Raw genomic sequence first — 24,131 nt, 5'->3', positions numbered from 1 at the left:
AGGTTATCCATTTTTGGTAGGAATAACAGCAAAAGGGATTATTATTTAAATGATAAAATATTAAAACATGCTGCTGTGCAGAGAGACCTGGGTGTGCTAGTGCATGAATCACAAAAACTAGGTTTACAGGTGCAACAGGTGATTAAGAAGGCAAAAGGAATTTTGTCCTTCATTGTTAGAGGGATAGAGTTTAAGACTAGAGAGGTTATGCTGCAATTGTATACGATGTTAGTGAGGCCACACCTGGAGTATTGTGTTCAGTTTTGGTCTCCTTACCTGAGAAAGGACGTACTGGCGCTGTAGGGTGTGCAGAGGAGATTCATTAGGTTAATCCCAGAGCTGAAGGGGTTGGATTACGAGGAGAGGTTGAGTAGACTGGGACTGTACTCGTTGGAATTTAGAAGGATGTGGGGGGATCTTATAGAAACATATAAAATTATGAAGGGAATAGATGTGGGCAGGTTGTTTCCACTGGCGGGTGAAAGCAGAACTAGGGGGCATAGCCTCAAAATAAGGGGAAGTAGATTTAGGACGGAGTTTAGGAGGAACTTCTTCAACCAAAGGGTTGTGAATCTATGGAATTCCTTCCCCATTGAAGCAGTTGAGGCTCCTTCATTAAATGTTTTTAAGATAAAGATAGATAGTTTTTTGAAGAATAAAGGGATTAAGGGTTATGGTGTTCGGGCCGGAAAGTGGAGCTGAGTCCACAAAAGATCAGCCATGATCTTGTTGAATGGTGGAGCAGGCTCGAGGGGCCAGATGGCCTACTCCTGCTCCTAGTTCTTATGTTCTTATAATATTATTCACAGAAACATTGGTGAACTCTTGATGGTTACAGCTGTCAAACTTGAACAGCAGCCACTGATAATTACCCTCAGTTTTTATTTTCAATTGACAATCAGCTTATTGAATTTAAAAACTTTCACTTTATCAAATTATCACCCATTGACTTCATTACATAAAAAAATTTAAGACATTTGTTGGTCCCAACTTACTTTTAAAATGCATTTCAGCTTTGATTTACGACCTGTATTGTCGTTCTGATTGTTATGTGTTTATAAAAAACACGTTTCTTCCATAATGGGTATCAGGTTAAAAGGCCTTCAAGTTTTAACATCGTATTTCTGATCCCTATTAAAGGGCTGGGTGCCAATGAACAAAGAACAGTACAGCACAGGAACAGGCCCTTCGGCCCTCCAAGCCCGGACCGACCATGCTGCCCGACTAAACTACAATCTTCTACACTTCCTGGGTCTGTATCCCGCTATTCCCAGCCTATTCATGTATTTGTCAAGATGCCCCTTAAATGTCACTATCGTCCCTGCTTCCACCACCTCCTCCGGCAGCGAGTTCCAGGCACCCACTACCCGCTGTGTAAAAAACTTGCCTCGTACACCTCCTCTAAACCTTGCCCCTCGCGCCTTAAACCTATGCCCCCTAGTAATTGACGCCTCTACCCTGGGAAAAAGCCTCTGACTATCTACTCTATCTATGCCCCTCATCATTTTGTAGACCTCTATCAGGTCGCTCCTCAACCTCCGTCGTTCCAATGAGTTCCTATAAATTCCCATGGGTAGTTGTCTTTATTTCTGACTGACTGTAAAATGTATATATTCCGGAATGTTGCTTGTAGATTGAGGAATAGAGGCCCAAGAACAAGTGGAAGGGTAGCAAGCAAAGACCAAGGTCCAGAAACCATGAGTGTTGGAGAACAAGCGGAAGAGTTTTAACTGAGACAATACCGATGATGAAAGGTTCAAGGAGGTGGAGGGCTTGAAAGAGCAGGAGTGCAGGTAGCTCAGCTGTGGAGGTAACTATGAGCCACACGGGACTTCCGGTGGCGGCTATGAAGGAGTAAGTCACACATTTGGTGGCTCCCGCTCTGGTCGGACATTTGGAACTTTTCCCCCGATCTTTTAACGGACTTGAATTGTAAAACGGATGTCAGTGGCAATTCTCTACTGTTTTCTCACTTCAGTGCATGGAGAAAAGGACCAGAAGCGTTCGTAAGGGCAGAAATAAGAAGACAGAGAAGACTTGGCTTGGGCTGTAGTTGCAACAAGGGACAGCATGGCGGAGAGGCGAACCTCTGGCTTGTCGACCCAGCAGCCTATGGAGCAGCTGATGCAAGTCGTCCAGGAGGGCTTTGCTACGCAGAAACGGAGCTCAGGTTGGATGCCCAGGATCGGGCGATCCAGAAGGTGGAGAAGGCGCTGGCAGAGCAGGAGGAGCATCAGACCGCAATGGAGCTGGAGGTGGGGATGCTGAGGGACCAGCAAAAGGAGCTTCTGGAGAAGGTGGAGGACCTAGAGAATAGGTCCCGCCGGCAGAACCTAAGAATTGTCGGGCTCCCGGAGGGGTCTGAAGTAACGGACCCTGGGGCATATGCCGCAGGCATGTTTGAGAAGCTGCTGGGGGACGGGGCATTCTCCCGGCCCTTGGAGGTGGATAGGGCTCACAGAGCATCTTCGAAGAAGCCGCGAATAGGAGATCCCCTGAGGGCTATGGCGGAGAGATTCCACAGGTTCTCGGATAAGGAGTGTATTCTGCAGTGGGCCAAGCAGACACGGAGCCTTAAGTGGGACAATAGCATCCTGCGGGTTTACCAAGACATGAGCGTGGAGGTGGCCAGGAGGAGAGCAGGCTTCAATCAGATCAGGGCGATCCTTTTCAAGAAAAAGGTGAAGTTTGGACTGTTATACCCAGTCCGACTCTGGGTCACGCATGAGGATCAGCACTTTTATTTTGAGTTGCCTGAGGACGCGTTGGACTTTGCAAGAAAGAAAGGGCTGACGAAGGACAGAACTTTTGAACTTGGCTGCAATGTTCGTGTTTCTGTTTTCTCTGTTTTGATCTCTTGTTTTTGTAAAAAAGTTTCTCGTTTTGCTTGGAACCAGCAGTGGAGCTGAGTGAGTTTAGGTTTTCATTTGCACTGTTGGGGGATGGAGGTGTGCTAGTTTTGATCTTGGTGTTTTTCAGTTGGGCAATTGTGTGTGGATTGTTTGATGTTGGTGTTTGTTTGCATGAATTGGGGGGGGGGGGGGGGGGGGACAATAGGTGGGAGACTATCTGGCGCCGGGGATGGGGGCCACCAAGCTAGCTGGGTGAGCTAGCTCTCGGAGGCGCAGCAGGGTGTGCGCATATGTTTGGTTTAGGAAAGGGATTGGGTTACAGGTGTTGTTGCTAGGGGGGAGGGGGGGGGGTGAATGTTCTGCTGGCGAGGGAGGGACTTGAGCTGAGGGACAGAGAGGAGGTCGGGGGCTGCCTGGGACAGAGAGGAGGTCGGCGGCTGCCTGGGGATGGACCGGTGGAGGTGCTGCTCGCGGGCTGGTGGCGGGCCTAAATAAGGGGATGCCTGACCGGCCGGGGGGGGATTTGAGGCGGGTAGAATAGTTTTGGATGTGGGAGGCCAGTACATCATGGTCAGTGGGAAGCTGGAGGGGGTGCAGGTGGTATTAGTGCATGTATATGTGCCAAATTGGGATGATGTGGAGTTTATAAAGAGGATGCTGGGGAAGATACCGGACCTGGACTCGCACAGGTTGGTCATGGGAGAGGACTTCAATACAGTTATGGACCCGAGGTTAGACCGTTCAAGCTCGAAAACTGGCAGGGTGCCAGCAATGGCAAAGGAATTAAGAGGGTTCATGGAGCTGATGGGGGGGGGGGGGGGGTGTGGATCCATGGAGGTTTGGGCAGCCAAGGGTGAAGGAGTTCTCCTTCTACTCACACGTGCATAAAGTGTATTCCCAGATTGATATCTTAATTTGAGCAGGGTCTTCCTGGCTGGAGTAGTGGACACGGGGTATTCGGCGATCATAATCTCAGACCACGCACCGCACTGCGTTGACCTGCAGGTTAGTAAAGACATTAATCAGCGCCCGCACTAGAGGTTGGATGTGGGACTTTTGGCGGATGAAGGGGTGTGCAAGCGGCTGAGGAAATGCATGCAGAGCTACCTGCAGGTCAATGACATGGGGGAAACTTCGGCAGCAGTGGTTGGGAAGCACTGAAGGCGGTGGTAAGGGGGCAGATGATCTCGATCCGGGCTGATAGGGAAAAGGTTGACAGGGCAGAGACGGACAGACTGGTAAAGGAGATATTACGGATCGATAGGAGGTATGCAGAAACCCCAGAGGCAGGGCTCCTGAGGGAACTGCGGAGGCTGCAGGTGGAACAGCTGAGAAAGGCGAGGGGGGGCGATTTATGAACATGGGGAGAAGGCCAGCAGAATGCTTGCACAGCAGCTTAGGAAGAGGGAGGCGGCTAGGGATATAGGAAAAGTAACGGACGGTGAGGGGAACCTGGTTGGTGATTCGGTAGGGGTGAATAAGGTGTTTAGAGATTTTTACAGCAAGCTGTACAGGTCGAAACCCCCTACGGGGCCGAGGCGCTTCTTGGAGGGGCTGAATTTCCCAAAGGTGGACGGAGAGCGGGTTGAGGGGCTGGGGGCCCCAATTGAGCTGGAAGAGATAGTTGAGGGCTTGAAGGCCATGCAGGCGGGTAAGGCCCCGGGTCCCGACCGGTACCCAGTGCAGTTCTATAAAAAGTTCTCGGGGATACTGGGGCCAGTGTTGTTGAGGATGTTCAATGAGGCAAGGGAACGAGGGGTGCTGTCCCCGACGATGTCACAGGCAATGATTTCACTGATTCTTAAGCGGGACAAGAACTCGGAGCTGTGTGGGTCCTACAGGCCGATCTCCCTGCTGAATGTGGATGCCAAGTTGCTGGCCAAAATCTTGTCCTCCAGGATTGAGGACTGTGTTCCGGACGTTATTGGGGAGGACCAGACGGGGTTTGTTAAGGGTAGACAGTTGGTTGCCAATGTAAGAAGGCTGTTAAATGTGATCATGATGTCCCCGGAAGGTAAGGAGGTTGAGGTAGTAATCGCAATGGATGCAGAAAAAGTTTCTGATCGGGTAGAATGGGACTATCTGTGGGAGGTACTGGTACGGGTTGGATTTGGGCGGGGCTTTATTGACTGGGTCAGGTTACTGTATCAGGCTCCTGTGGCAAGTGTGTGGACGAACAGGACGACTTCGGACTATTTTAGACTGCACCGGGGGACGAGACAGGGATGCCCCCTCTCCCCACTGTTGTTTGCGCTGGCTATAGAGCCGTTGGCAATTGCTCTGAGAGCTTCAAGGGGCTGGAGGGGACTGGTCCGGGGGGGGGGGGGTTGGAGCACAGGGTTTCGCTTTATGCGGATGATCTGCTTCTGTACGTTTCGGACCCAGTAGAGGGGATGGAGGAAATCATGAAGATTTTAGGGGAATTCGGCCAGTTTTCGGGGTACAAGCTAAACATGGATAAGAGTGAGATGTTTGTGGTTCAGGCGAGGGGACAGGAAGGGCGACTGGGGAAGCTGCCGTTTAGGTCAGTAGGGCGTAGTTTTAGGTACCTGGGCATCCAAGTGGCGTGGGAATGGGACCGGCTACATAAATTGAATCTGGCCCGACTAGTGGACCAAATGAAGGACGATTTCCGGAGATGGGACGCGGTCCCGTTGTCGCTGGCCGGGAGGGTACAAACGGCGAAAATGACGGTCCTCCTGAGGTTCTTATTTGTACTTCAATGTCTCCCCATGTTTATTCCGCGGTCCTTTTTTAAGCGGATCAACAAGGTGATCATGGGCTTTGTCTGAGCGGGCAAGACCCCGCGGGTAAGGAAGGTAATGCTCGAGCGGAGCCGGGGAGAGGGTGGGCCGGCGCTGCCAAATTTTAGCAATTATTACTGGGCGGCTAACATAGCCATGATCAGGAAGTGGGTGGTGGGGGAGGGGGTGGCGTGGGTGCGTATGGAGGCGGCTTCTTGTAAGGACACCAGTCTGGGGGCGTTGGTAACTGCGCCTCTGCCGCTCCCGCCGGCGCGGTACTCTATCAGTCCCATGTTAGTGGCGGCCCTGAGAGTTTGGGGCCAGTGGAGGCGGCATGAGGGAGCATCGGTCTGGGTCCCAATTTGTGATAACCACCGGTTTGCCCTGGGAAATATGGATGGGGGGTTCCGGGTATGGCAGAGAGCGGGGATTGAGAGGATAGGGGATGTGTTCATAGAGGGGAGCTTTCAGAGTATGAGGGCGCTGGGGGAAAAGTTTGGGCTGGCAAGGGGAACGAATTCAGATACTTCTTGCAGGTGCGGGACTTCCTTCGTAAACAGGTGGCAACCTTCCCGCTCCTACCGCTGAGGAGGATTCAGGACAGGGTAATTTCCAGAGGGTGGGTAGGGGAGGGGAGCATTTCGGACATCTATAAGGAGCTTATGGGGTCGGAGGAGACGCAGACCGAGGAGCTGAAGCGTAAGTGAGAGGAGGAGCTGGGAGATAGAGGATGGTTTATGGGCAGACGCGTTGAGTAGAGTCAACACGTCTGCAACATGTGCCAGGCTCAGCCTGATACAATTTAAGGTTGTGCACCAGGCTCACATGACAGTGGCCTGGATGAGCAGATTCTTTGGGGTGGAGGACCAGCGAACCATGTCCACATGTTTTGGACATGTCCAAAGCTTCGGGGATTTTGGCAGGGGTGTGAGGACGTCATGTCCAAGGTTTTAAAAACAAGGGTGGCGCTGGGTCCAGAGGTGGCGATTTTCAGGATGTCGGAAGATCCGGGAATGCAGGAGGAGAAAGAGGCAGATGTTCTGGCCTAGGCTTCCCTGGTAGCCCGGAGATGGATACTATTGGCATGGACGGACCCAAAGCCCCCGAAGTCGGAGACCTGGCTATCGGACATGGCTAGCTTTCTCTGTATGGAGAAAATTAAGTTTAGGTTAGACTGGGGGGTTCAATAAGGGTGGGACTTGTACGAAAGGTAAAACGGTTTTTGCACTATGTTTATGGTTTCCTGTATCTTGTCTATTTTGTTGTTGGTTCCATACCAAAAATACCTCAATAAAATGTTTATTAAAAAAAAACTATGAGCCACTCCTTCCTGGATCTGCAACTTTTACGGCCTGACTAAAGGCCTTGAAGCATAAGCCATTACGATGGTGGAAAAGGAACTTGAATTTTCTTTTCCTCTTGTCTGGCTGGTTGAAATATTCAGGTAGTTGGGAACTTGGTCTGACAAATTACAATAAAATTATACCTAATACAATCTCTTGGATGCATTCCAACTGATACAGGGACACTATTGTATAGATGATTTTCTCGCTTCAGTCTCCAGAACATAGGAACAGAAGCAAGCCCACATAGCCCATCATACCTGCTCCGCCATTCAATTAGATCATCAACTGCAATTTCCCACGCTATCCTCACATCTTTTGATGTCATTCGTCTCCAGAAATCTAATGATTTTGTCTTGAACATGCTCAATATGAGTTTCCATAGCCATCTGGGGTACAGAATTCCAAAGATTCATCACCCTCTGAGTGAATAAATTCCTCCTCATTGTTCTTAAATGGTCTACCCCTTATTCTGAGATTATGTTCCTTGGTTCTAGACTCACCAACCAGGGGAAACATCCTATCTGCATCCACCCTGTCATAGCCTGCAAGAGCTTTCCAAGTTTCAATGGGATCGCCTCTCATTCTTCAAAGCTCTAGAGAATACAGGCCCAGTCTCCTCAAGACAATCCCGCCAGTGAACCTCTGTTACACTCTATGGCAAGTATATCCTTCCTTAAATAAGGAGGCCAATAATCGAGGTGCGGTCTCATTAAGGCTCTTTACAATTGCAACTTGGTACATCTTCCATACAATGTAGCAGGGCAACTCCACAGAACCAAGAGAGGAAAACTGAAGCCAAATCAACGAGAAAGCTGTAGGATCAGAGACTAAAAGCTTGATGAAAAAAATAGATTTTTGAAGAGGGTCTTAAAGCAGCAGAGAGAAGTGGAGAGCCTTAGGGAGGTTATACCACAGTATGGAGCCTAAACAGCTGAAGGCATGACTGCCAACACAGGGTGAAACAAGTCAGGAATTAACAAAAGGCCAAAGAAGGAAAGAGATCTTGTCGGGCTGGAGGAGGTTGGTGCTAGAGAAGGGCCATGGAGGTGTTTGAATTTGAAGGTGAGATTTTTTAAGTTAAGCTCTTTGTGGACTGGAAGCCAATGTAAGTGAACATCTAATCTTATTGCCTTCCTATGCTCAGAGGTGATGGGTGACGGGACTTGGTGCGAGTTAGAGTACAGGCAGCAGCATTCAAATAAGCTCAAATTTATGGAGACTAGAAAATGTGAGGTGGCCAGGAAAGGTTTGGAATAGTCAAGCATGGATGTAACAAAAGGACAAGAAAGTTTTGAATATATAATGCACATTTCATGATGCAGGTCATATCAAAGTTCTTTCCAGACAATGGAGTACTTATTGAGGTACAGTCACTATTGCAATGTCAGAAACATCAATTTCTCCACAGCAAGCTCCTACAAACAAAAATATGATAATAATCAAAACCTATTTTTGTAATGTTGATTGAGGGATAAATATTAACCAGGACACTGGAGACATCTCTCCTACTCTTCTTTGAAACAGTGCCACGGGATCTTTATGTCCATTTGAGGGGTCAGATGGGGCCTCAAAAAACAAAGAAAAGTACAGCACAAGAACAGGCCCTTCGGCCCGCCAAGTCTGCGCCGACCATGCTGTCCATCTAAACTAAAATCTTCTACACTTCCGGGGTCCGTATCCCACTATTCCCATCCTATTCATGTATTTGTCAAGATGCCCCTTAAACGTCACTATTGTCCTGTAGCATCTGGGATGGCCACTTTCAGAACACAAAATGGACACTCACAGAGACTACAGGGAAATATGGACAATGCAAAGCAACAAGCAGGCACAAAGCCTGAATGTATATTATGGAAAGCAGTCAGCAGACGGAATCGAAACTCTGGGTCGATTTACATATTGATGGCCCACCTCCGAGGAACAAAGGACTAATGCTCAGGTAGCCGATACTGTCTCAGACATTCCGGCGCCACTACCCCTTCCAAAAGTCACAAACAAAGCAAGGTCAACGGCCACCTAGGACACGCCCAGCCATCAAGGCACCCGCCCCTTTATTGGTTTAGATCGATGACAATGATCAAGGAGTTGCCCAATTAATTGGGACCAAGTTTAAGGCCCGTCTAAAAGCACGCGAAGCCCCTCCAAGTACAAGGAACCCCCACCAGAGATTCAGTCTCTTGGATTCGGCTCTCAAGTGGAGAGACCCATCCACCAGCATCACCAGAAGCAAGTAAGTTCAAGGTCAACGCTCGCTACCAGACAGACGACCTTAGCTGTACTCCTGTTACCTCTTCGAACCCAACAGCCTCAGATCCGAACATTGTTCTTCTGACTAAGTGGGCACCCGAAGTTAAGTATAGGTGTTAGTGATAGAGATAGTTTAATTTGTAGTATTATCGTGCATGAATAGATCTTACTGTGTGTAAATAAATAGTATTGACTTTGAACTAACTAACTGGTGTATTGGCTCTTTGATCGGTATTCGGGTTGAACCTTGTGGCGGTATCGAGAGATACCTGGCGACTCTGAAAGAATACACATAATTAGGATTAAGAAAGGCGACCATATTGACTGCTATATTTATAGCAAGTAAATAGAGCAACATTACCGGCGACATCTGACGGGACTCGACCTAGAAGTGGCTTCGTCACTCCAAGAGAACCCAAATTTGAATTAGAAACCCAATTGTAAAAGGAAAAACCACAAGCGCAAGACCAATATCGATGAAACCTCCAATATTCGGAAGTGTATTATTTGCATGCGTTCTAACAAGGGATATAAGGTAAACTTGATAGATTTTGTTGCGTAAAACTGTCGGGAGTTTTGTATACCGGAAAATAGAGTAAGCCGTACCCGTGTTTACATCACCGCTTTATTCCCCCCTGTTCCAAATTCGGTAGAAACCCATAGATAACAGTAGTGATGGCAATGAAGGCAATGGAACGCCTTATGAACCCCCAGGAATTCGAGGTCGCAGCGACCAGTAGAGCAGGGCAGTGTCCCATATGGGAAGAGGAAATTAGATCTCTTTTGGAGCGAATTTTGTGCAAACGACGAAACAGGTCCCGGAAGTGTAGGGCATACTTGGTGGGAGAACCTGTACATAAGAAAAGCTTAGGGAAAGCTCGTAAGCCGATGGCAATCGTGTCCTGCTTGGCACAATTGCGAGGCACAGAGGAGGTCGTGAGGACGCTCCGCAGAGTGATTGAAGAGAGAGATAAGAATAGTGAGGGAGACATTGGCGAGTACGAAGAAGTTAACAGGCAACTTAGAGAGCAGTTAGCGGCGGAGGACAAGGAGATGGCTGATGTCAAATGGGCACACCAATCTAGTCTTGCTCACCTAAGCAGCTTTCAGTCACAATACAATACGGCCTACCAAGACACGCAACGCGCGGTGTTGGTACGAGAAGAAACAGAACACCAAGTCGAGCAATTAAAGAAACAATGTAACGATTTAAAAGCAGCCCTACGAGCACTCCACAGTTCCACGACGGAACAAAGGCAGAGCTCGGTAGACCACGCCAAATGCCAAAAGCAAATTGCAGACCTGCAATCCCTGCTTTCTGTACAAAATGGATTACAGAATACATTTGGACCCCAGTTAGATCAGGAAAATGGCCCCGATTGGCAGGAGTTAAATGAAACTGCCCATCGATATGTACATGGCACATGTACTCAGGACAAACCTCAGAAAAGGAAAGCACCCGCACCCCCGACCGCACAGGTAGAGCATAGTCCTATGAACCCTGTCACCACAGACGGAGACCCAGATTTTCTGTACACCACCCCATTAACCGTCACTCAATTAAGGGACGTGTGTGATAACACCGTTCCTACCCACATCGGACCCGCACCATTATTTCGCAAGAGTTAAACAACACGCGACCATGTACGGCCTGGATGAAAAAAAGCAAGTGAAGCTCACTGTTTTGAGCCTCGACCCCTCAGTCGTGGCAGCCCGTCCCGACCCACAAAATGTAGGAGGAGGCACCCTCCAAGAAATGCATGTAGCGATCCTAGATGCGATCGGCTACAATAAGGGAGACACCGTAGAAGGCCTCAATAAATGTAGGCAGAAAAAGACAGAGCACCCTACAGCCTTTGGATTAATTTCACAGCAGTATTCGGAGAGTTAGCCCGCGCCCATTTGACACCAAAAAATATGGCCAAATGGACTCGAACCCTAGTGCCTCACGCGACCGAAGCAGGACAGAAAGCTTGCGCCAATTATGACCCCTCAGATGAGACCCACAATGAGAAATGGGTACTAAAGAGATTGTCCCGAGCTTGGGAACAATCCATTCAGGGAAAATCAGATTACAGTAAAGCAGAGGAAGAGCAGGCAGATGCTAACATGCATCCAGTTAGGACGCATCAGAACCCCGCATGGGTAAACGAGGGAAGAAATAGCCCACAGCAGCCTAAATCCCACGAGTGTTACAATTGTGGACAATTAGGACATTACGCAAGAGAATGTCGAGCGCCCCAGAAACAGCAGCGAAACCAGCAGGCAAATACCCTGAATAAGAATAGAGCCAAGCCAATTCATAGTGTTAGCGCCCGTTCCGAGAACGCAGACATGAACGGCACTGATTGACGGTGTTCGGACTCCCCAACTTGGGTCTGCAACACCCTTTGGGACAAGTCCGGAAGACCGATAGTGACACGCACAGTCCGGGGACACTCCGTAGAATTTCTTTGGGACACAGGAGGGTCCCTGGCCCACCACAGACACCATTACTCTCAGCGGTTTCACAGGACACTTGCAGCAGGGACACATCACAGCCCTGGAGCATTTCAGATAGGAAACATTAAAACCAAACACCCTGTCGTTCTCGTAGATCTACCCCAGACAGCCAAACACATTTTGGGGATAGACTTTATGAGCTCCCACAATCTTTTGTTCGACCCGTAAACAAATGTGTGTGGAGAATGGCAAAGGCAGCACGGGCCCCCGCCACGCTCACAGTTGGTGACTACGCACATAGGATTAGCGTAGTAGGAGACTTCTGGTTCGACCCTTGAGCCATTAGTCAGGACAAAGACGCAAGAAATGTTTGCAGCGGAGCTTCCAGTTGCGGCTATGCCTAGGTAGGTCGCACGTTTGGCAGCTCCCGCCGGGAACGGACTTTTGGGCTCTTCAGAGGGGCCCCAACGCAATTGTTCGACAGCTTCCAGTATGGGAAGGTGACCCCAAGGTCCCCCCGACAGTATATGAATTGGACCAGTAGTGCAGCGGTTAAAAAAAGTGATCCTGGTGCAGCGGAAAGTGCGAGGGAGGAAAAGCAAGATGGCGGCGGGTGGAGACCAAGCAGCGTGGGCGCAGTGGTCGCAGGAGCAGCAGGAGTTTCTTAAACGCTGCTTCGAGGAGCTGAGGACAGAAATGCTGGCGCCAATGAAGGCGGCGATTGAGAAGCTTGTGGAGACCCAGAAGGCCCAAGGGGCGGTGATCCGGGTGGTGCGGCAAAAAGCCTCGGAGAACGAGGACGAGATCTTGGGCCTGGCGGTGAAAGTGGAGGCGCACGAGGCGCTGCACAAGAGGTGGGCGGAAAAATTTGAGGACCTGGACAATAGGTCGAGGAGGAAGAATCTTCGGATTCTGGGTCTCCCTGAAGGAGTGGAGGGGCCCGATGCCGGGGCATATATGAGCACGATGCTCAATTCGCTGATGGGCGCGGGCTGGATGGGGCTCATCGGGTCCTGGCAAGGAGACCCAAAGCCAATGAGCTGCCAAGGGCTGTACTGGTGAGGTTCCACCGCTTTATGGACAGAGAGTGTGTCCTGAGATGGGCCAAAAAAGAGCGGAGCAGCAGGTGGGAGAACACGGAGATCCAAATTTACCAGGACTGGATGCGGAGGTGGCTAAGAAGAGGGCTGGTTTTAACCGGGCTAAGGCGGTGCTCCATCGGAAGGGGGTGAAGTTCAGGATGCTGCAGCCAGCGCGATTGTGGGTCACGTTCCAAGACCAGCACCACTATTTTGAAATGCCTGATGAGGCTTGGAGCTTTATCCAGACTGAAAAGTTGGACTCAAACTGAGGGTTTGTCGTGGGGGGGATGTTTACTGTGTTTACTGCATTTGGGGAATGTTCTTTTTGTTTTGGTGCTGGGTGGGGATGGGTGAGTGGATTTGATGTGGGGGCTGTGGGAGTGTGTGGGCGTGATGTGGGGGTGTGATGTGGGGGTGTTGGAGGGGCAGGGCCCCGTGGAGGAAGAGGGGGGGGGTGGAGGCCCGGGGATGAGGAGTTGGGGTAAGGCTGCAAAAAGGAGCTGCGCCAGAGGGGGCGGGGCCGGTTCAGGAAAGCGCGTTTTTTTTTCCCGCGTTAGGGAAGGATGGGGGCAGGTCCGGGGGGGGGGGGGGGGCGCGGTGCTGGAGAGGAGCGCACACTGACTGCCAAGGGGTGGGGGGATTCTCACACTGGGGGGTTGATGGAATGGCAGAGGCCGGGGTCAGCAGACTTACGGGAGTGTCATGGGGGGAGCAAAATGGCGAGATGAGGATCTTGGGGAGGGGGGGGGGGGGATGGGTTGCTGCTGCATTGGCCAAAGGGGAGCTGGAAGTAGGAGGTGTAGTCGGGGCGGGAGTCCGCCGCCTGGGGGACTGGAGGGTGCGGGAGGCGTGGGCACGTGACTGGCCTAGAAAAGGAGATGGCTAGTCGGCGGCGGGGGTGGGGTGGGGGGTAGCCCCCCGATCCGGCTGATAACTTGGAATGTGAGGGGACTGAACAGGCCGGTCAAGAGGGCCCGGGTGTTCGCGCACTTAAAGGGACTGAAGCAGACGTGGTTATGCTCCAGGAGACACATCTGAAGGTGGCAGATCAGGTTAGGCTGAGAAAGGGATGGGTAGGGCAGGTCTTTCATTCAGGGCTGGATGCGAAGAATAGAGGGGTTGCAATACTGGTGGGGAAGCGGGTGTCGTTCAAGGCACTGAATATTGTAGTGGAGAATGAAGGTCGATATGTGATGGTGAGTGGTAGGTTGCAGGGGGTGCGGGTGGTACTGGTTAACGTATATGCCCCGAATTGGGATGATGCCGGATTTATGAAACGCATGCTGGGTCGGATTCAGGATCTGGAGGTAGGAAGATTGATAATGGGAGTAGGGCACTAATCCCGAAAGTGGAGGGAACAGAATATTCAGCCATAGCCACCTCGGACCACGCCCCGCATTGGGTGGAGCTGGAGTTGGGGAGAGGGACCAGCGCCCGCTGTGGCGCCTCGATGTGGGACTGTTGGCGGATGAGGGGGTGTGCGGGCGGGGGCGTATTGAAAGATACTTGGAGGCCAACGACAACTGGGAGGTGCAGGTGGGGGTAGTTTGCAGAGGCCCCCGAGGAGGGGCTACTTAGGGAGCGACGGAACTCCAGACGGAATTCGACCTGTTGACCACGGGGAAAGTAGAGGCGCAGTGGAGGAAAGCGCGGGGGGGGGGGGGGGGGGGGGGGGGGGGGGGGCGTATGAGTATGGGGAGAAGGCGAGTCGGATGCTGGCACATCAGCTTCGTAAGAGGGAGGCAGCGAGGGAGATTGGTGGAGTCAAGGATAGAGGGGGGAATACGGTGCGGAGTGCGGTGAGAATAAACAGAGTATTTAGGGACTTCTATGGGGATCTGTACAGGTCTGAGCCCCCAGCGTGGGAGGAGGGGATGCGACGATTCCTGGATTAGCTGAGGTTCCCGAGGGTGGAGGAGGAGGAGGTGGCTGGTTTGGGGACGCCGATTGGGCTGGAGGAGCTGGTTAAAGGATTGGGGAGCATGCAGGCGGGGAAGGACCCGGGGCCAGATGGGTTCCCGGTTGAATTTTACAGGAAATACGTGGACCTGCTGGGCCCGTTGCTAGTGAGGACTTTTAATAAGGCGAGGGAGGGGGGAACTTGCCCCCGACAATGTCCGGGGCGCTGATTTCTTTGATCTTGAAGCGGGGCAAGGACCCATTGCAATGTGGGTTGTATAGACCGATCTTGCTCCTCAATGTTGACGCTAAGTTGCTGGCGAAGGTGCTGGCTACGAGAATTGAGGACTGTGTCCCGGGGGTGATTCATGAGGGCCAGACGGGATTTGTGAAGGGTAGGCAGCTAAATATAAATGTGCGGAGGCTCCTCAATGTGATTATGATGCCCTTGATGGAGGGGGAAGCGGAGGTAGTGGCAGCTATGGACGCGGAGAAGGCCTTTGATCGGGTAGAGTGGGAGTATCTTTGGGAAGTGTTGCGGAGGTTTGGGTTCGTAGAGGGGTTCATCAGTTGGGTCAGGCTGCTATATAAAGCCCCGGTGGCGAGTGTGGCTACGAACCGGCGGAGGTCGGAGTACTTTCGGCTGTACCGGGGGACGAGGCAGGGGTGCCCCCTATCTCCCTTGTTATTTGCACTGGCAATTGAGCCACTGGCCATGGCACTGAGGGAATCTAGGAAATGGAGGGGATTGGTCCGGGGGAGAGAGGGGAACACCGGGTGTCGTTGTATGCCGATGACCTGTTGTTGTATGTTGCGGATACAGTGGAGGGGATGGCGGAGGTCATGCGGATCCTTAGGGAGTTATGGGACTTTTTGGGGAATAAACTCAACGTAGGGAAGAGTGAGCTCTTTGTGGTGCATTCAGGGGACCAGGGAAGAGGGATAGACGAGCTACCGCTGAAGAGGGCGGAAAGGAGTTTTCGGTACCAAGGGATCCAAGTAGCTAGGAGCTGGGGGGCCCTGCACAAGCTCAATTTGACGCGGTTGGTGGAGCAGATGGAGGAGGATTTTAAAAGATGGGATATGCTGCCACTCTCACTAGCGGGTAGGGTGCAATCGGTCAAAATGACGGTCCTCCCGAGGTTCCTCTTTGTGTTCCAGTGCCTTCTCATTTTGATCCCCAAGGCCTTTTTCAAACGGGTAAGCAGGAGCATCATGGGATTTGTGTGGGTGAATAAGACCCCGAGGGTGAAGAGTGTGTTTCTGGAGCGTAGCAGGGATAGGGGGGGGGGGGGGCTGGCACTGCCGAATGTGTGTGGCTATTATTGGGCTGCCAATGTGGCGATGATCCGTAAGTGGGTAATGGAGGGAGAGGGGGTGGCGTGGAAGAGGCTCGAGATGGCGTCTTGTGTGGGCACAAGCCTGAGGGCGCTGGTGACGGCACCGCTGCTGCTCACGCCGACAAGGTACACCACGAGTTCGGTGGTGGCAGCGACGCTGAAGATCTGGGGGCAGTGGAGGCGACACAGGGGCGAGGTGGGAGCCTCGGTTTGGTCACCGATTCAGGAGAATCATCGGTTCGTCCCGGGAAGGATGGATGGGGGGTTTCGGAGCTGGCATCGGGCAGGGATTAGAAGAATGGGGGACCTGTTCATCGATGGGACGTTTGCGAGCCTGGGGCGCTAGAGAAGAAGTTTGGGCTACCCCCGGGAAACGCTTTCAGGTACATGTACGTGGGATTCAGGCCAGGGTAATTTTGGGTGTATGGGTTGGAGAAGGCAAGGTTTCGGCGATTTACCAGGAGCTGAAGGAAGAGGAGGTGGCCTTGGTGGAGGAGTTAAAGGGCAAGTGGGAGGAGGAGCTTGGGGAGGAGATAAATGAGTGGGCTGATGCCCTGAGTAGGGTTAATTCTTCCTTCTCTTGCACCAGGCTCAGCCTAATACAGTTCAAAGTTACTCACAGAGCGCATGTGACAGGGGCGAGGTTGAGTGGTTTCTTTGGGGTGGAGGACAGATGTGGGAGGTGCTCGGGACCCGGCAAATCACGTCCATATGTTCTGGTCGTGTCCGGCGCTGAATGGGTTTTGGAGGGGTGTTGCGAGGACTATGTCCAAGATGGTGAACGCCCGGCTCAAGCCGAGCTGGGGATTGGCATTATTTGGGGTATCAGACGAGCCGGGAGTGCAGGAGGCGAAAGAGGCCGGTATTCTGGCCTTTGCGTCCCTGGTAGCCCGGTGGAGGATTTTGCTACTATGGAAAGATGCGAAGCCCCCTAGTGTGGAAGCTTGGATCAATGACATGGCAGGGTTCATTAAGCTGGAGAGGATAAAGTTTGCCTTGCGAGGGTCTGTGCAGGGGTTCCTCAGGCGGTGGCAACCGTTCCTAGATTATCTCGCAGAGCGTTAGGAGGTCAGCAGCAGCCCAGGGGTTGGGGGGGGGGGTTCTTTTGGGGTGGCGTTTGGGTGAAGGTGGGGGGGGGGTTTCCCCTATTTTGTGCTTTTAAATGTTATATGGGGGGGTTATTGTATATGGGGGAAATCCAATGTATAATTTCTGATTGTTGTGTTTTTGCTTCTTTTTTCTTGTTGTGGGGGCAACCCTCAGGAAAATGGTGCAACAGCACAATACCACATGGGTCACAGTTCTCCCCTTTGCACCGATGTTCATAAGGAACACGGTATCCACGTCGACGGGGTACACCCCCCACACCCTCATGACCGGACAACCCATGAAGGGGGCAGAATACTTGTTAGGACTTGATTTGGCCAGCCCCACAGTCACCGCCCTCACCCATGACAAAGCAGTACAGCAGATTCTCGATAATGTAAAAGCAGCCCAGCTCGCCGCAGCTGTTAGGCTTGAGACATGAAAGAAGCAAAGTAAAGTTTGCTTTGACAAGACAATACACGCCACAGAATTTTCAGTGGGGCAGCAGGTCAGGCTATCCCTATACAACCCCAGTTCATTTCTTTCCCCCAAATTCGCAGGACCCTACTCCATTTCAGATAATGTAAGCCCCTCCGTTTAAAAGATCACTTATCCCAATGGCAAGTCAGGATGGTTTCACATAAACCAGCCTAAGGCTCATGGCACACAGAACAACCACTTACACTACATCTCACTTGCAGCAGCAGATGAACACGCCCCGCCCACGGATGATCTATTCCTACCCTCCCCCAACCAGTCCAACCCATCCTCAGACACTACTGCGACCCCACCCCCAGAGGCACGACTCCGCCTTTCCCTTCATTCAACCAGCACCGACAGCGACAGCCCCATGGCACCGCAACACGATTACACTCCTGCACCAGGCCCCACTCCCAGCGACTCTGAACAAGATTCGTTCAACCCCTTTGAGACCACGTACATAAAAGCCCCTGATCCGGACCCACTGCCCGACGACTATGGATTGCCCCCTACCACCTCCAACCTCGACACAAAACATTGGCACCGCGACAATTCTTACAGACTCACCCGGAATGATGAGATGGACTCCACTTCGCCCCAGGCAGCTTTGGCACAGCTACTCCAGTCACGAATATGGCAACCGGGAGAAGATGATGACCGAGAGTCTGACTCCCACCAGACGAGCCCCTTTGCGACTCTGTTCGCTGTGGAGCAATGAGGTATCCAGTTGATGGTAAAAAGGAACCGATGGAGATTTACGGTGTCCTTCTGATGGAGCCTGCCTGATTTTGTTATATTAGTTCGTTACTTTTAAATGTTGAATGTTTGTTTGTGTACTTAAAGTTTATTCATGGCCCCACGCCACAACTCTTTTAACACCCACTGGCAGTTAAAGGAACTAGTTTGTCGGCAGACACCCACTCATAGCTACTCTTCTGATTCGAAGGTAATCATAAGAGGCAGTATCCACGACGGACACAAATTCTTTCCGTTCTTGTCTGGTCGCTCAGGCAGTCGAGTAACGGCACTGGTCATTGCCCTGCCTGAGGACCCCCATCTGGTCAGCTATGCTTGGGTCGTGCACTTACGGCACTGGTCACTGTCCTACCCGGGGATTCCACCCATTCATTCCCCGCCGCGGCCCATTCGGAACTTTTGGTTCAAAACTAGTTTGTTTGTTTCCGGCGACCCTTAGGTTGCTCTCCCATATGCTATTTACATCCTCAAACACTTGGATGGTACACTCACCACATCGCTCACACAGGCTGCGTGACTGCTCGCGCTGTGACAGTATTTTCTTTCGCATGTCTTGTCCACAAAATATTTGGTTTAAAAAAAAAATTGTGAGGCAGTCACATATGGTGACAATTCTAATGGGCAATTGATAATAAAAGGACAGACAGACAGACATACGAGATCTTAAATAAGTTAATAACAGATAGTATGCTTGTGTCCACAGGAAATCCAGAACAACAGATGACAAAGGAAGACCAAGAAGGAAAAAGACAACATGAAGTCAGACATCATGATCTACATTTGGATCTTCGTGGGATCACTACCGTTGCGCGCGGACGCGCCCCCCCTCTGACCCCTACCCCACAGGCCGTGAATGTTTCCCATCCCTGCCATACACCACACCCAGAGACAGCCACTGATACACCAACCTGGTGTGACAAATTTATCACGTGGTATTCCCTGTCCTACATCGTGGAAGACCTGTTAGTCATATCGATACTCTACAGTGTCATCCAGACACTGAGACTTAGGAAATGGCGAAGGAAAGCCTCCCCGCACTCCAGTATATACCCTCAGACCCCCTATTTTCGGACTGAAGCAAACCCCCCACTCGCTTTAAGTGAATAAAGTGCATCGACTAATTTTTTGTTTTGTTCTAATAAAGATGTGAAATTCTGTACTTGACCGCCAAGATACAGAGACATGTAATGCTGCTATTGTATAGTTTATACAGTTGTAAATTCTTTTAATAGACTAAGGATAGTTTAGAGAGGAATAGTTAGAGGTTCCCGAGTTTTAATTGTAATGCATGCCTGAATGTCATAGCGCCCCTTAGAATATTATAATAATGTGATGTATATAAAGCAATTTCGGTAAAAGTTCCAATCCATAGGACAGAATAGAATAGATCCTATCGTTGATTGCGGGTGCTCGACTTAGGCAGAGAACAAAGACTCAGTAATGTGATCCTTCACGCTGAGGATCACAAGGAGGGAGTGTAGCCATCTGGGGTGGTCACTTTCAGAACACAAAATGGACACTCACAGAGACGATAGGGAAATATGGATAATGCAAAGCAACACGCAGGCACAGAGCCCGAATGTTTATTTGGAAAGCAGTCAGCAGACGGAATCTAAACTCTTGGTCGATTTACATATTGATGGCCCATCTCTGAGGAACAAAGGACTAATGCTCAGGTAGCTGATACTGTCTCAGACATCCCGGTGCCACTACCCCAACCAAAAGACACAAACAAAGCAAGGCCAACGGCCACCTAGGACATGCTCAGCCATCAAGGCACCCGCCCCTTTATTGATTTAGATCGACGTCAATGATCAAGAAGCTGCCCAATTAATTGGGTCCAAGTTTAAGGCCCGCCTAAAAGCGCGCGAAGCCCCTCCAAGTATAAGAAGGAACCCCCACCAGAGATTCAGTCTCTTGGATTCGGCTCTCAAGCGGAGAGACCCATCCACCAGCATCACCAGAAGCAAGTAAGTTCAAGGTCAAAGCTCGCTACCAGTCGGACGACCTTAGCTGTACTCCTGTTACCTCTTCGAACCCAACAGCCTCAGATCCGAACATTGTTCTTCTGACTAAGTGGGCACCCGAAGTTAAGTATAGGTGTTAGTGATAGAGATAGTTTAATTTGTAGTATTATTGTGCATGAATAGATCTTACTGTGTGTAAATAAATAGTATTGACTTTGAACTAACTAACTGGTGTATTGGCTCTTTGATCGGTATTCGGGTTGAACCTAGTGGCGGTATCGAGAGATACCTGGCGACTCTGAAAGTATACACATAATTAGGATTAAGAAAGTATCATATTGACTGCTACTCTGTCAATGCCTCTCAGAGTTTTGTAGACCTCTATCAGGTTGCCCCTCAACCTTCTTTGTTCCAGTGAGAACAAACCAAGTTTATTCAACCTCTCCTCATAGCTAATGCCTTCCATACCAGGCAACAACCTGGTGAATCTCTTCTGCACCCTCTCTAAAGCCTCCACATCCTTCTGGTAGTGTGGCGACCAGAATTGAACACTATACTCCAAGTGTGGCCTAACTAAGGTTCTATACAGCTGCAGCATGACTTGCCAATTTTTATACTCAATGCCCCGGCCAATCCGTATGCCTTCTTGACTACCTTCTTCACCTGTGCTGCCCCTTTCAGTGACCTGTGGACCTTTACACAAAGATCTCTCTGACTGTCAATACTCTTGATGGTTCTACCATTCACTGTGTATTCCCTACCTGTATTAGACCTTCCAAAATGCATCACCTCACATTTGTCTGAATTAAATTCCATCTGCCATCTCGCCGCCCAAGTCTCCAAACGATCTAAATCCTGCTGTATTCTCTGACAGTCCTCATCGCTATCCGCAATTCCACCAACCTTTGTGTCGTCTGCAAACTTACTAATCAGAAGAGTTACATTTTCCTCCAAATCATTTATATGTACTTCGAACAGCAAAGGTCCCAGCACTGATCCCTGCGGAACACCGCTGGTCACAGCCCTCCAATCAGAAAAGCACCCTCTCGCTGCTACTCTCGGCCTTCTATGACCTAGCCAGTTCTGTATCCATCTTGCCAGCTCACCTCTGATCCCGTGTGACTTCACCTTTTGTACCAGTCTGCCATGAGGGACCTTGTCAAAGGCCTTACTGAAGTCCATATAGACAACATCCACTCCCCTAACTGCATCAATCATCTTTGTGACCTCCTCGAAAAACTTGATCAAGTTAGTGAGACACGACCTCCCCTTCACAAAACCGTGCTGCCTCTCGCTAATATGACCCCTTGCTTCCAAATGGGAGAAGTTCCTGTCTCGAAGAATTCTCTCCAGTAATTTCCCTACCACTGACGTAAGGCTCACCGGCCTGTAGTTCCCTGGATTATCTTTGCTATCCTTCTTAAACAAAGGAACAACATTGGCTATTCTCCAGTCCTCTGGGACATCACCTGAAGACAGTGAGGATCCAAAGATTTCTGTCAAGGCCTCAGCAATTTCCTCTCCTGCCTCCTTCAGTATTCTGGGGTAGATCCCATCAGGCTCTGGGGACTTATCCACCTTAATATTTGTCAAGACGCCCAACACCTCGCCTTTTTGGATCTCAATGTGACCCAGGCTATCTACACACCCTTCGCCAGACCCAACGTCCACCAATTCCTTCTCTTTGGTGAACACTGATGCAAAGTATTAATTTAGTACCTCGCCCATTTCCTCTGGCTCCACACATAGATTCCCTCCCCTGCCCTTTAGTGGGCCAACCATTTACCTAGCTACCCTCTTGCTTTTTATGCACGTGTAAAAAGCCTTGGGATTTTCCTTAACCCAATATGCCAATGACTTCTCGTGACCCCTTTTAGCTCTCCTGACTCCTTGCTTAAGTTCCTTCCTACTTTCCTTATATTCCACACAGACTTTGTTTGTTCCCAGCCTTCTAGCCCTGACAAATGCCTCCTTTTTCTTTTTAACGAGGCCTATATCTCTCGCTATCCAAGGATCGCGAAATTTGCCATATTTATCCTTCTTCCTCACAGGAACATGCCGGTCCTGAATGCCTTTCAACTGACATTTGAAAGCCTCCTACATTTCAGATGTTGATTTACCCTCAAACATCCGCCCCCAATCTATGTTCTTCAGTTCCCGCCTGATATTGTTATAATTAGCCTTCCCCCAATTTAGCCTCAGTCTAATGTCTTATTCAAAGTCAGCACCCCCCAACAGTGCAGCGCTCCCTCAGTACTGTTCTGTGGAACAAACAACAGAGAAACTTTACAGCACAGGAACAGGCCCTTCAAACCTGAGCTGATCGTAATGTCCTGACTAAAAACTAAATCTTCTGCCCTTACTTAGTTCATATTCCTCTATTTCTACCCTATTCATGTACCCATCCAGATGCTCCCTAAATGTTGCTAATGTGCCTACTTCCACCACATTCTCTGGCAGTGATTTCCAGGCACCCACTACTCTCTGCATGAAAAACTTACCCCGCACATATCCCATAAATTTTCCCCCTCTCTCCTTGAACCTGTGTCCCCTTGCAATTGACACTTCCACCCTTGGAAAAAGCCTCTTGACTATCCACCCTGTCTATGCCTCTCATAATTTTGTAGACCTCCATCAAGAGGTTTCCCCTCAGCCTCCGTCTTTCCAGTGAAAACAATCCTAGTTTATTCAACCTCTCCTCATAACCAACACAGACGAGACCAGGCAACATCCTGGTGAACCGTCTTTGCACTCTCTCCAAAGCTTCCACGTCCTTCTGATAATGTGGTGACCAGAACGGCATGCAATACTCCAAATGCGGCGTAGCCAAGGTTTTAAGCAGCTGCAACATGATTTCCCAACTGCTGTACTCAATGCAACGGCTGATGAAGGCAAGCATGCCATATGCCTTCTTAAAGGGCAGCACGGTAGCATAGTGGTGGGCAGCACGGCAGCATAGTGGTGGGCAGCACGGCAGCATAGTGGTTAGCACAGTTGCTTCACAGCTCCAGGGTCCCAGGTTTGATTCCCGGCTGGGTCGCTGTCTGTGCAGAGTCTGCACGTTCTCCCCGTGTCTGCGTGGGTTTCCTCCAGGTGCTCCGGTTTCCTCCCACAGTCCAAAGATGTGCGGGTTAGGTGGATTGGCCATGTTAAATTGCCCTTAGTGTCCGAAAAATGTTAGGTGGGGGTTACTGGGTTATGAGGATAGGGTAGATACATGGGCTTCAGTAGGGTGCTCTATGTAAGGGCCGGTGCAGACTCGATGGGCGCCAAATAGCCTCCTTCTGCACTGTAAATTCTATGAGATTAATCACCTTGGCCTTCTGTGTTGCCATTTTTAGGAAACTGTGGACCTGCAAGCCCAGATCCCTCTATATGTTAATTTTCCTAAGGGTTCTGCCATTTACTGTATAATTCATACCTAGATTTGATCCTCCAAAATGCATCACCTCGCATTTGTCTGGATTAAACTCCATCTGCGATATCTGTGCCCAAGTCTCCAATCCGTCTATATCCTGTTGTATCCTCTGACAATCTTTGGCACTCCGCCAATCTTCATGTCATCCACAAACCTACTCAGACTTCCACATTTTCCTCCAGATCATATATATTTATCTTTATACACACTACAAACAAGAGGGGTCCCAACACTGATCCCTAGGAAACGCCACTAGATCTCCATTCTGAAAACCACCCTTCCACGTCTACTCTGTCATCTATAACCAAGCCAGTTCTGTATCCATCTAGCCAGCCTGCCCTGAATCCCATGTGATTTTAGTTTTTGTCCTAGTTTGTCATGTGGAACCTTGTCAAATGCCTGTGGTGTCAGTCCTGATTATTGTGCGCATGTCTTGAATGGGATTTGAACCGACAACTTGTGCTAAAAGCTG

The 24,131-nt window shown here is 50.2% G+C and overlaps 1 protein-coding gene across 2 annotated transcripts in view; it reads right to left on the bottom strand.

Moving 5' to 3' along the window:
* Positions 1-24,131, bottom strand: part of dpm1 (dolichyl-phosphate mannosyltransferase subunit 1, catalytic) — a 128,982-nt gene that overhangs the window by 44,773 nt on the left and 60,078 nt on the right. The gene's annotated exons all lie outside the window — the stretch shown is intronic.

The sequence above is a fragment of the Scyliorhinus torazame genome, chromosome 8 (assembly GCF_047496885.1).
Source record: "Scyliorhinus torazame isolate Kashiwa2021f chromosome 8, sScyTor2.1, whole genome shotgun sequence".
In the NCBI taxonomy this organism is placed as follows: domain Eukaryota; kingdom Metazoa; phylum Chordata; class Chondrichthyes; order Carcharhiniformes; family Scyliorhinidae; genus Scyliorhinus; species Scyliorhinus torazame.
Note: the sequence above shows the minus strand (reverse complement) of the source record. Positions and strands in the feature narration are given on the sequence as shown.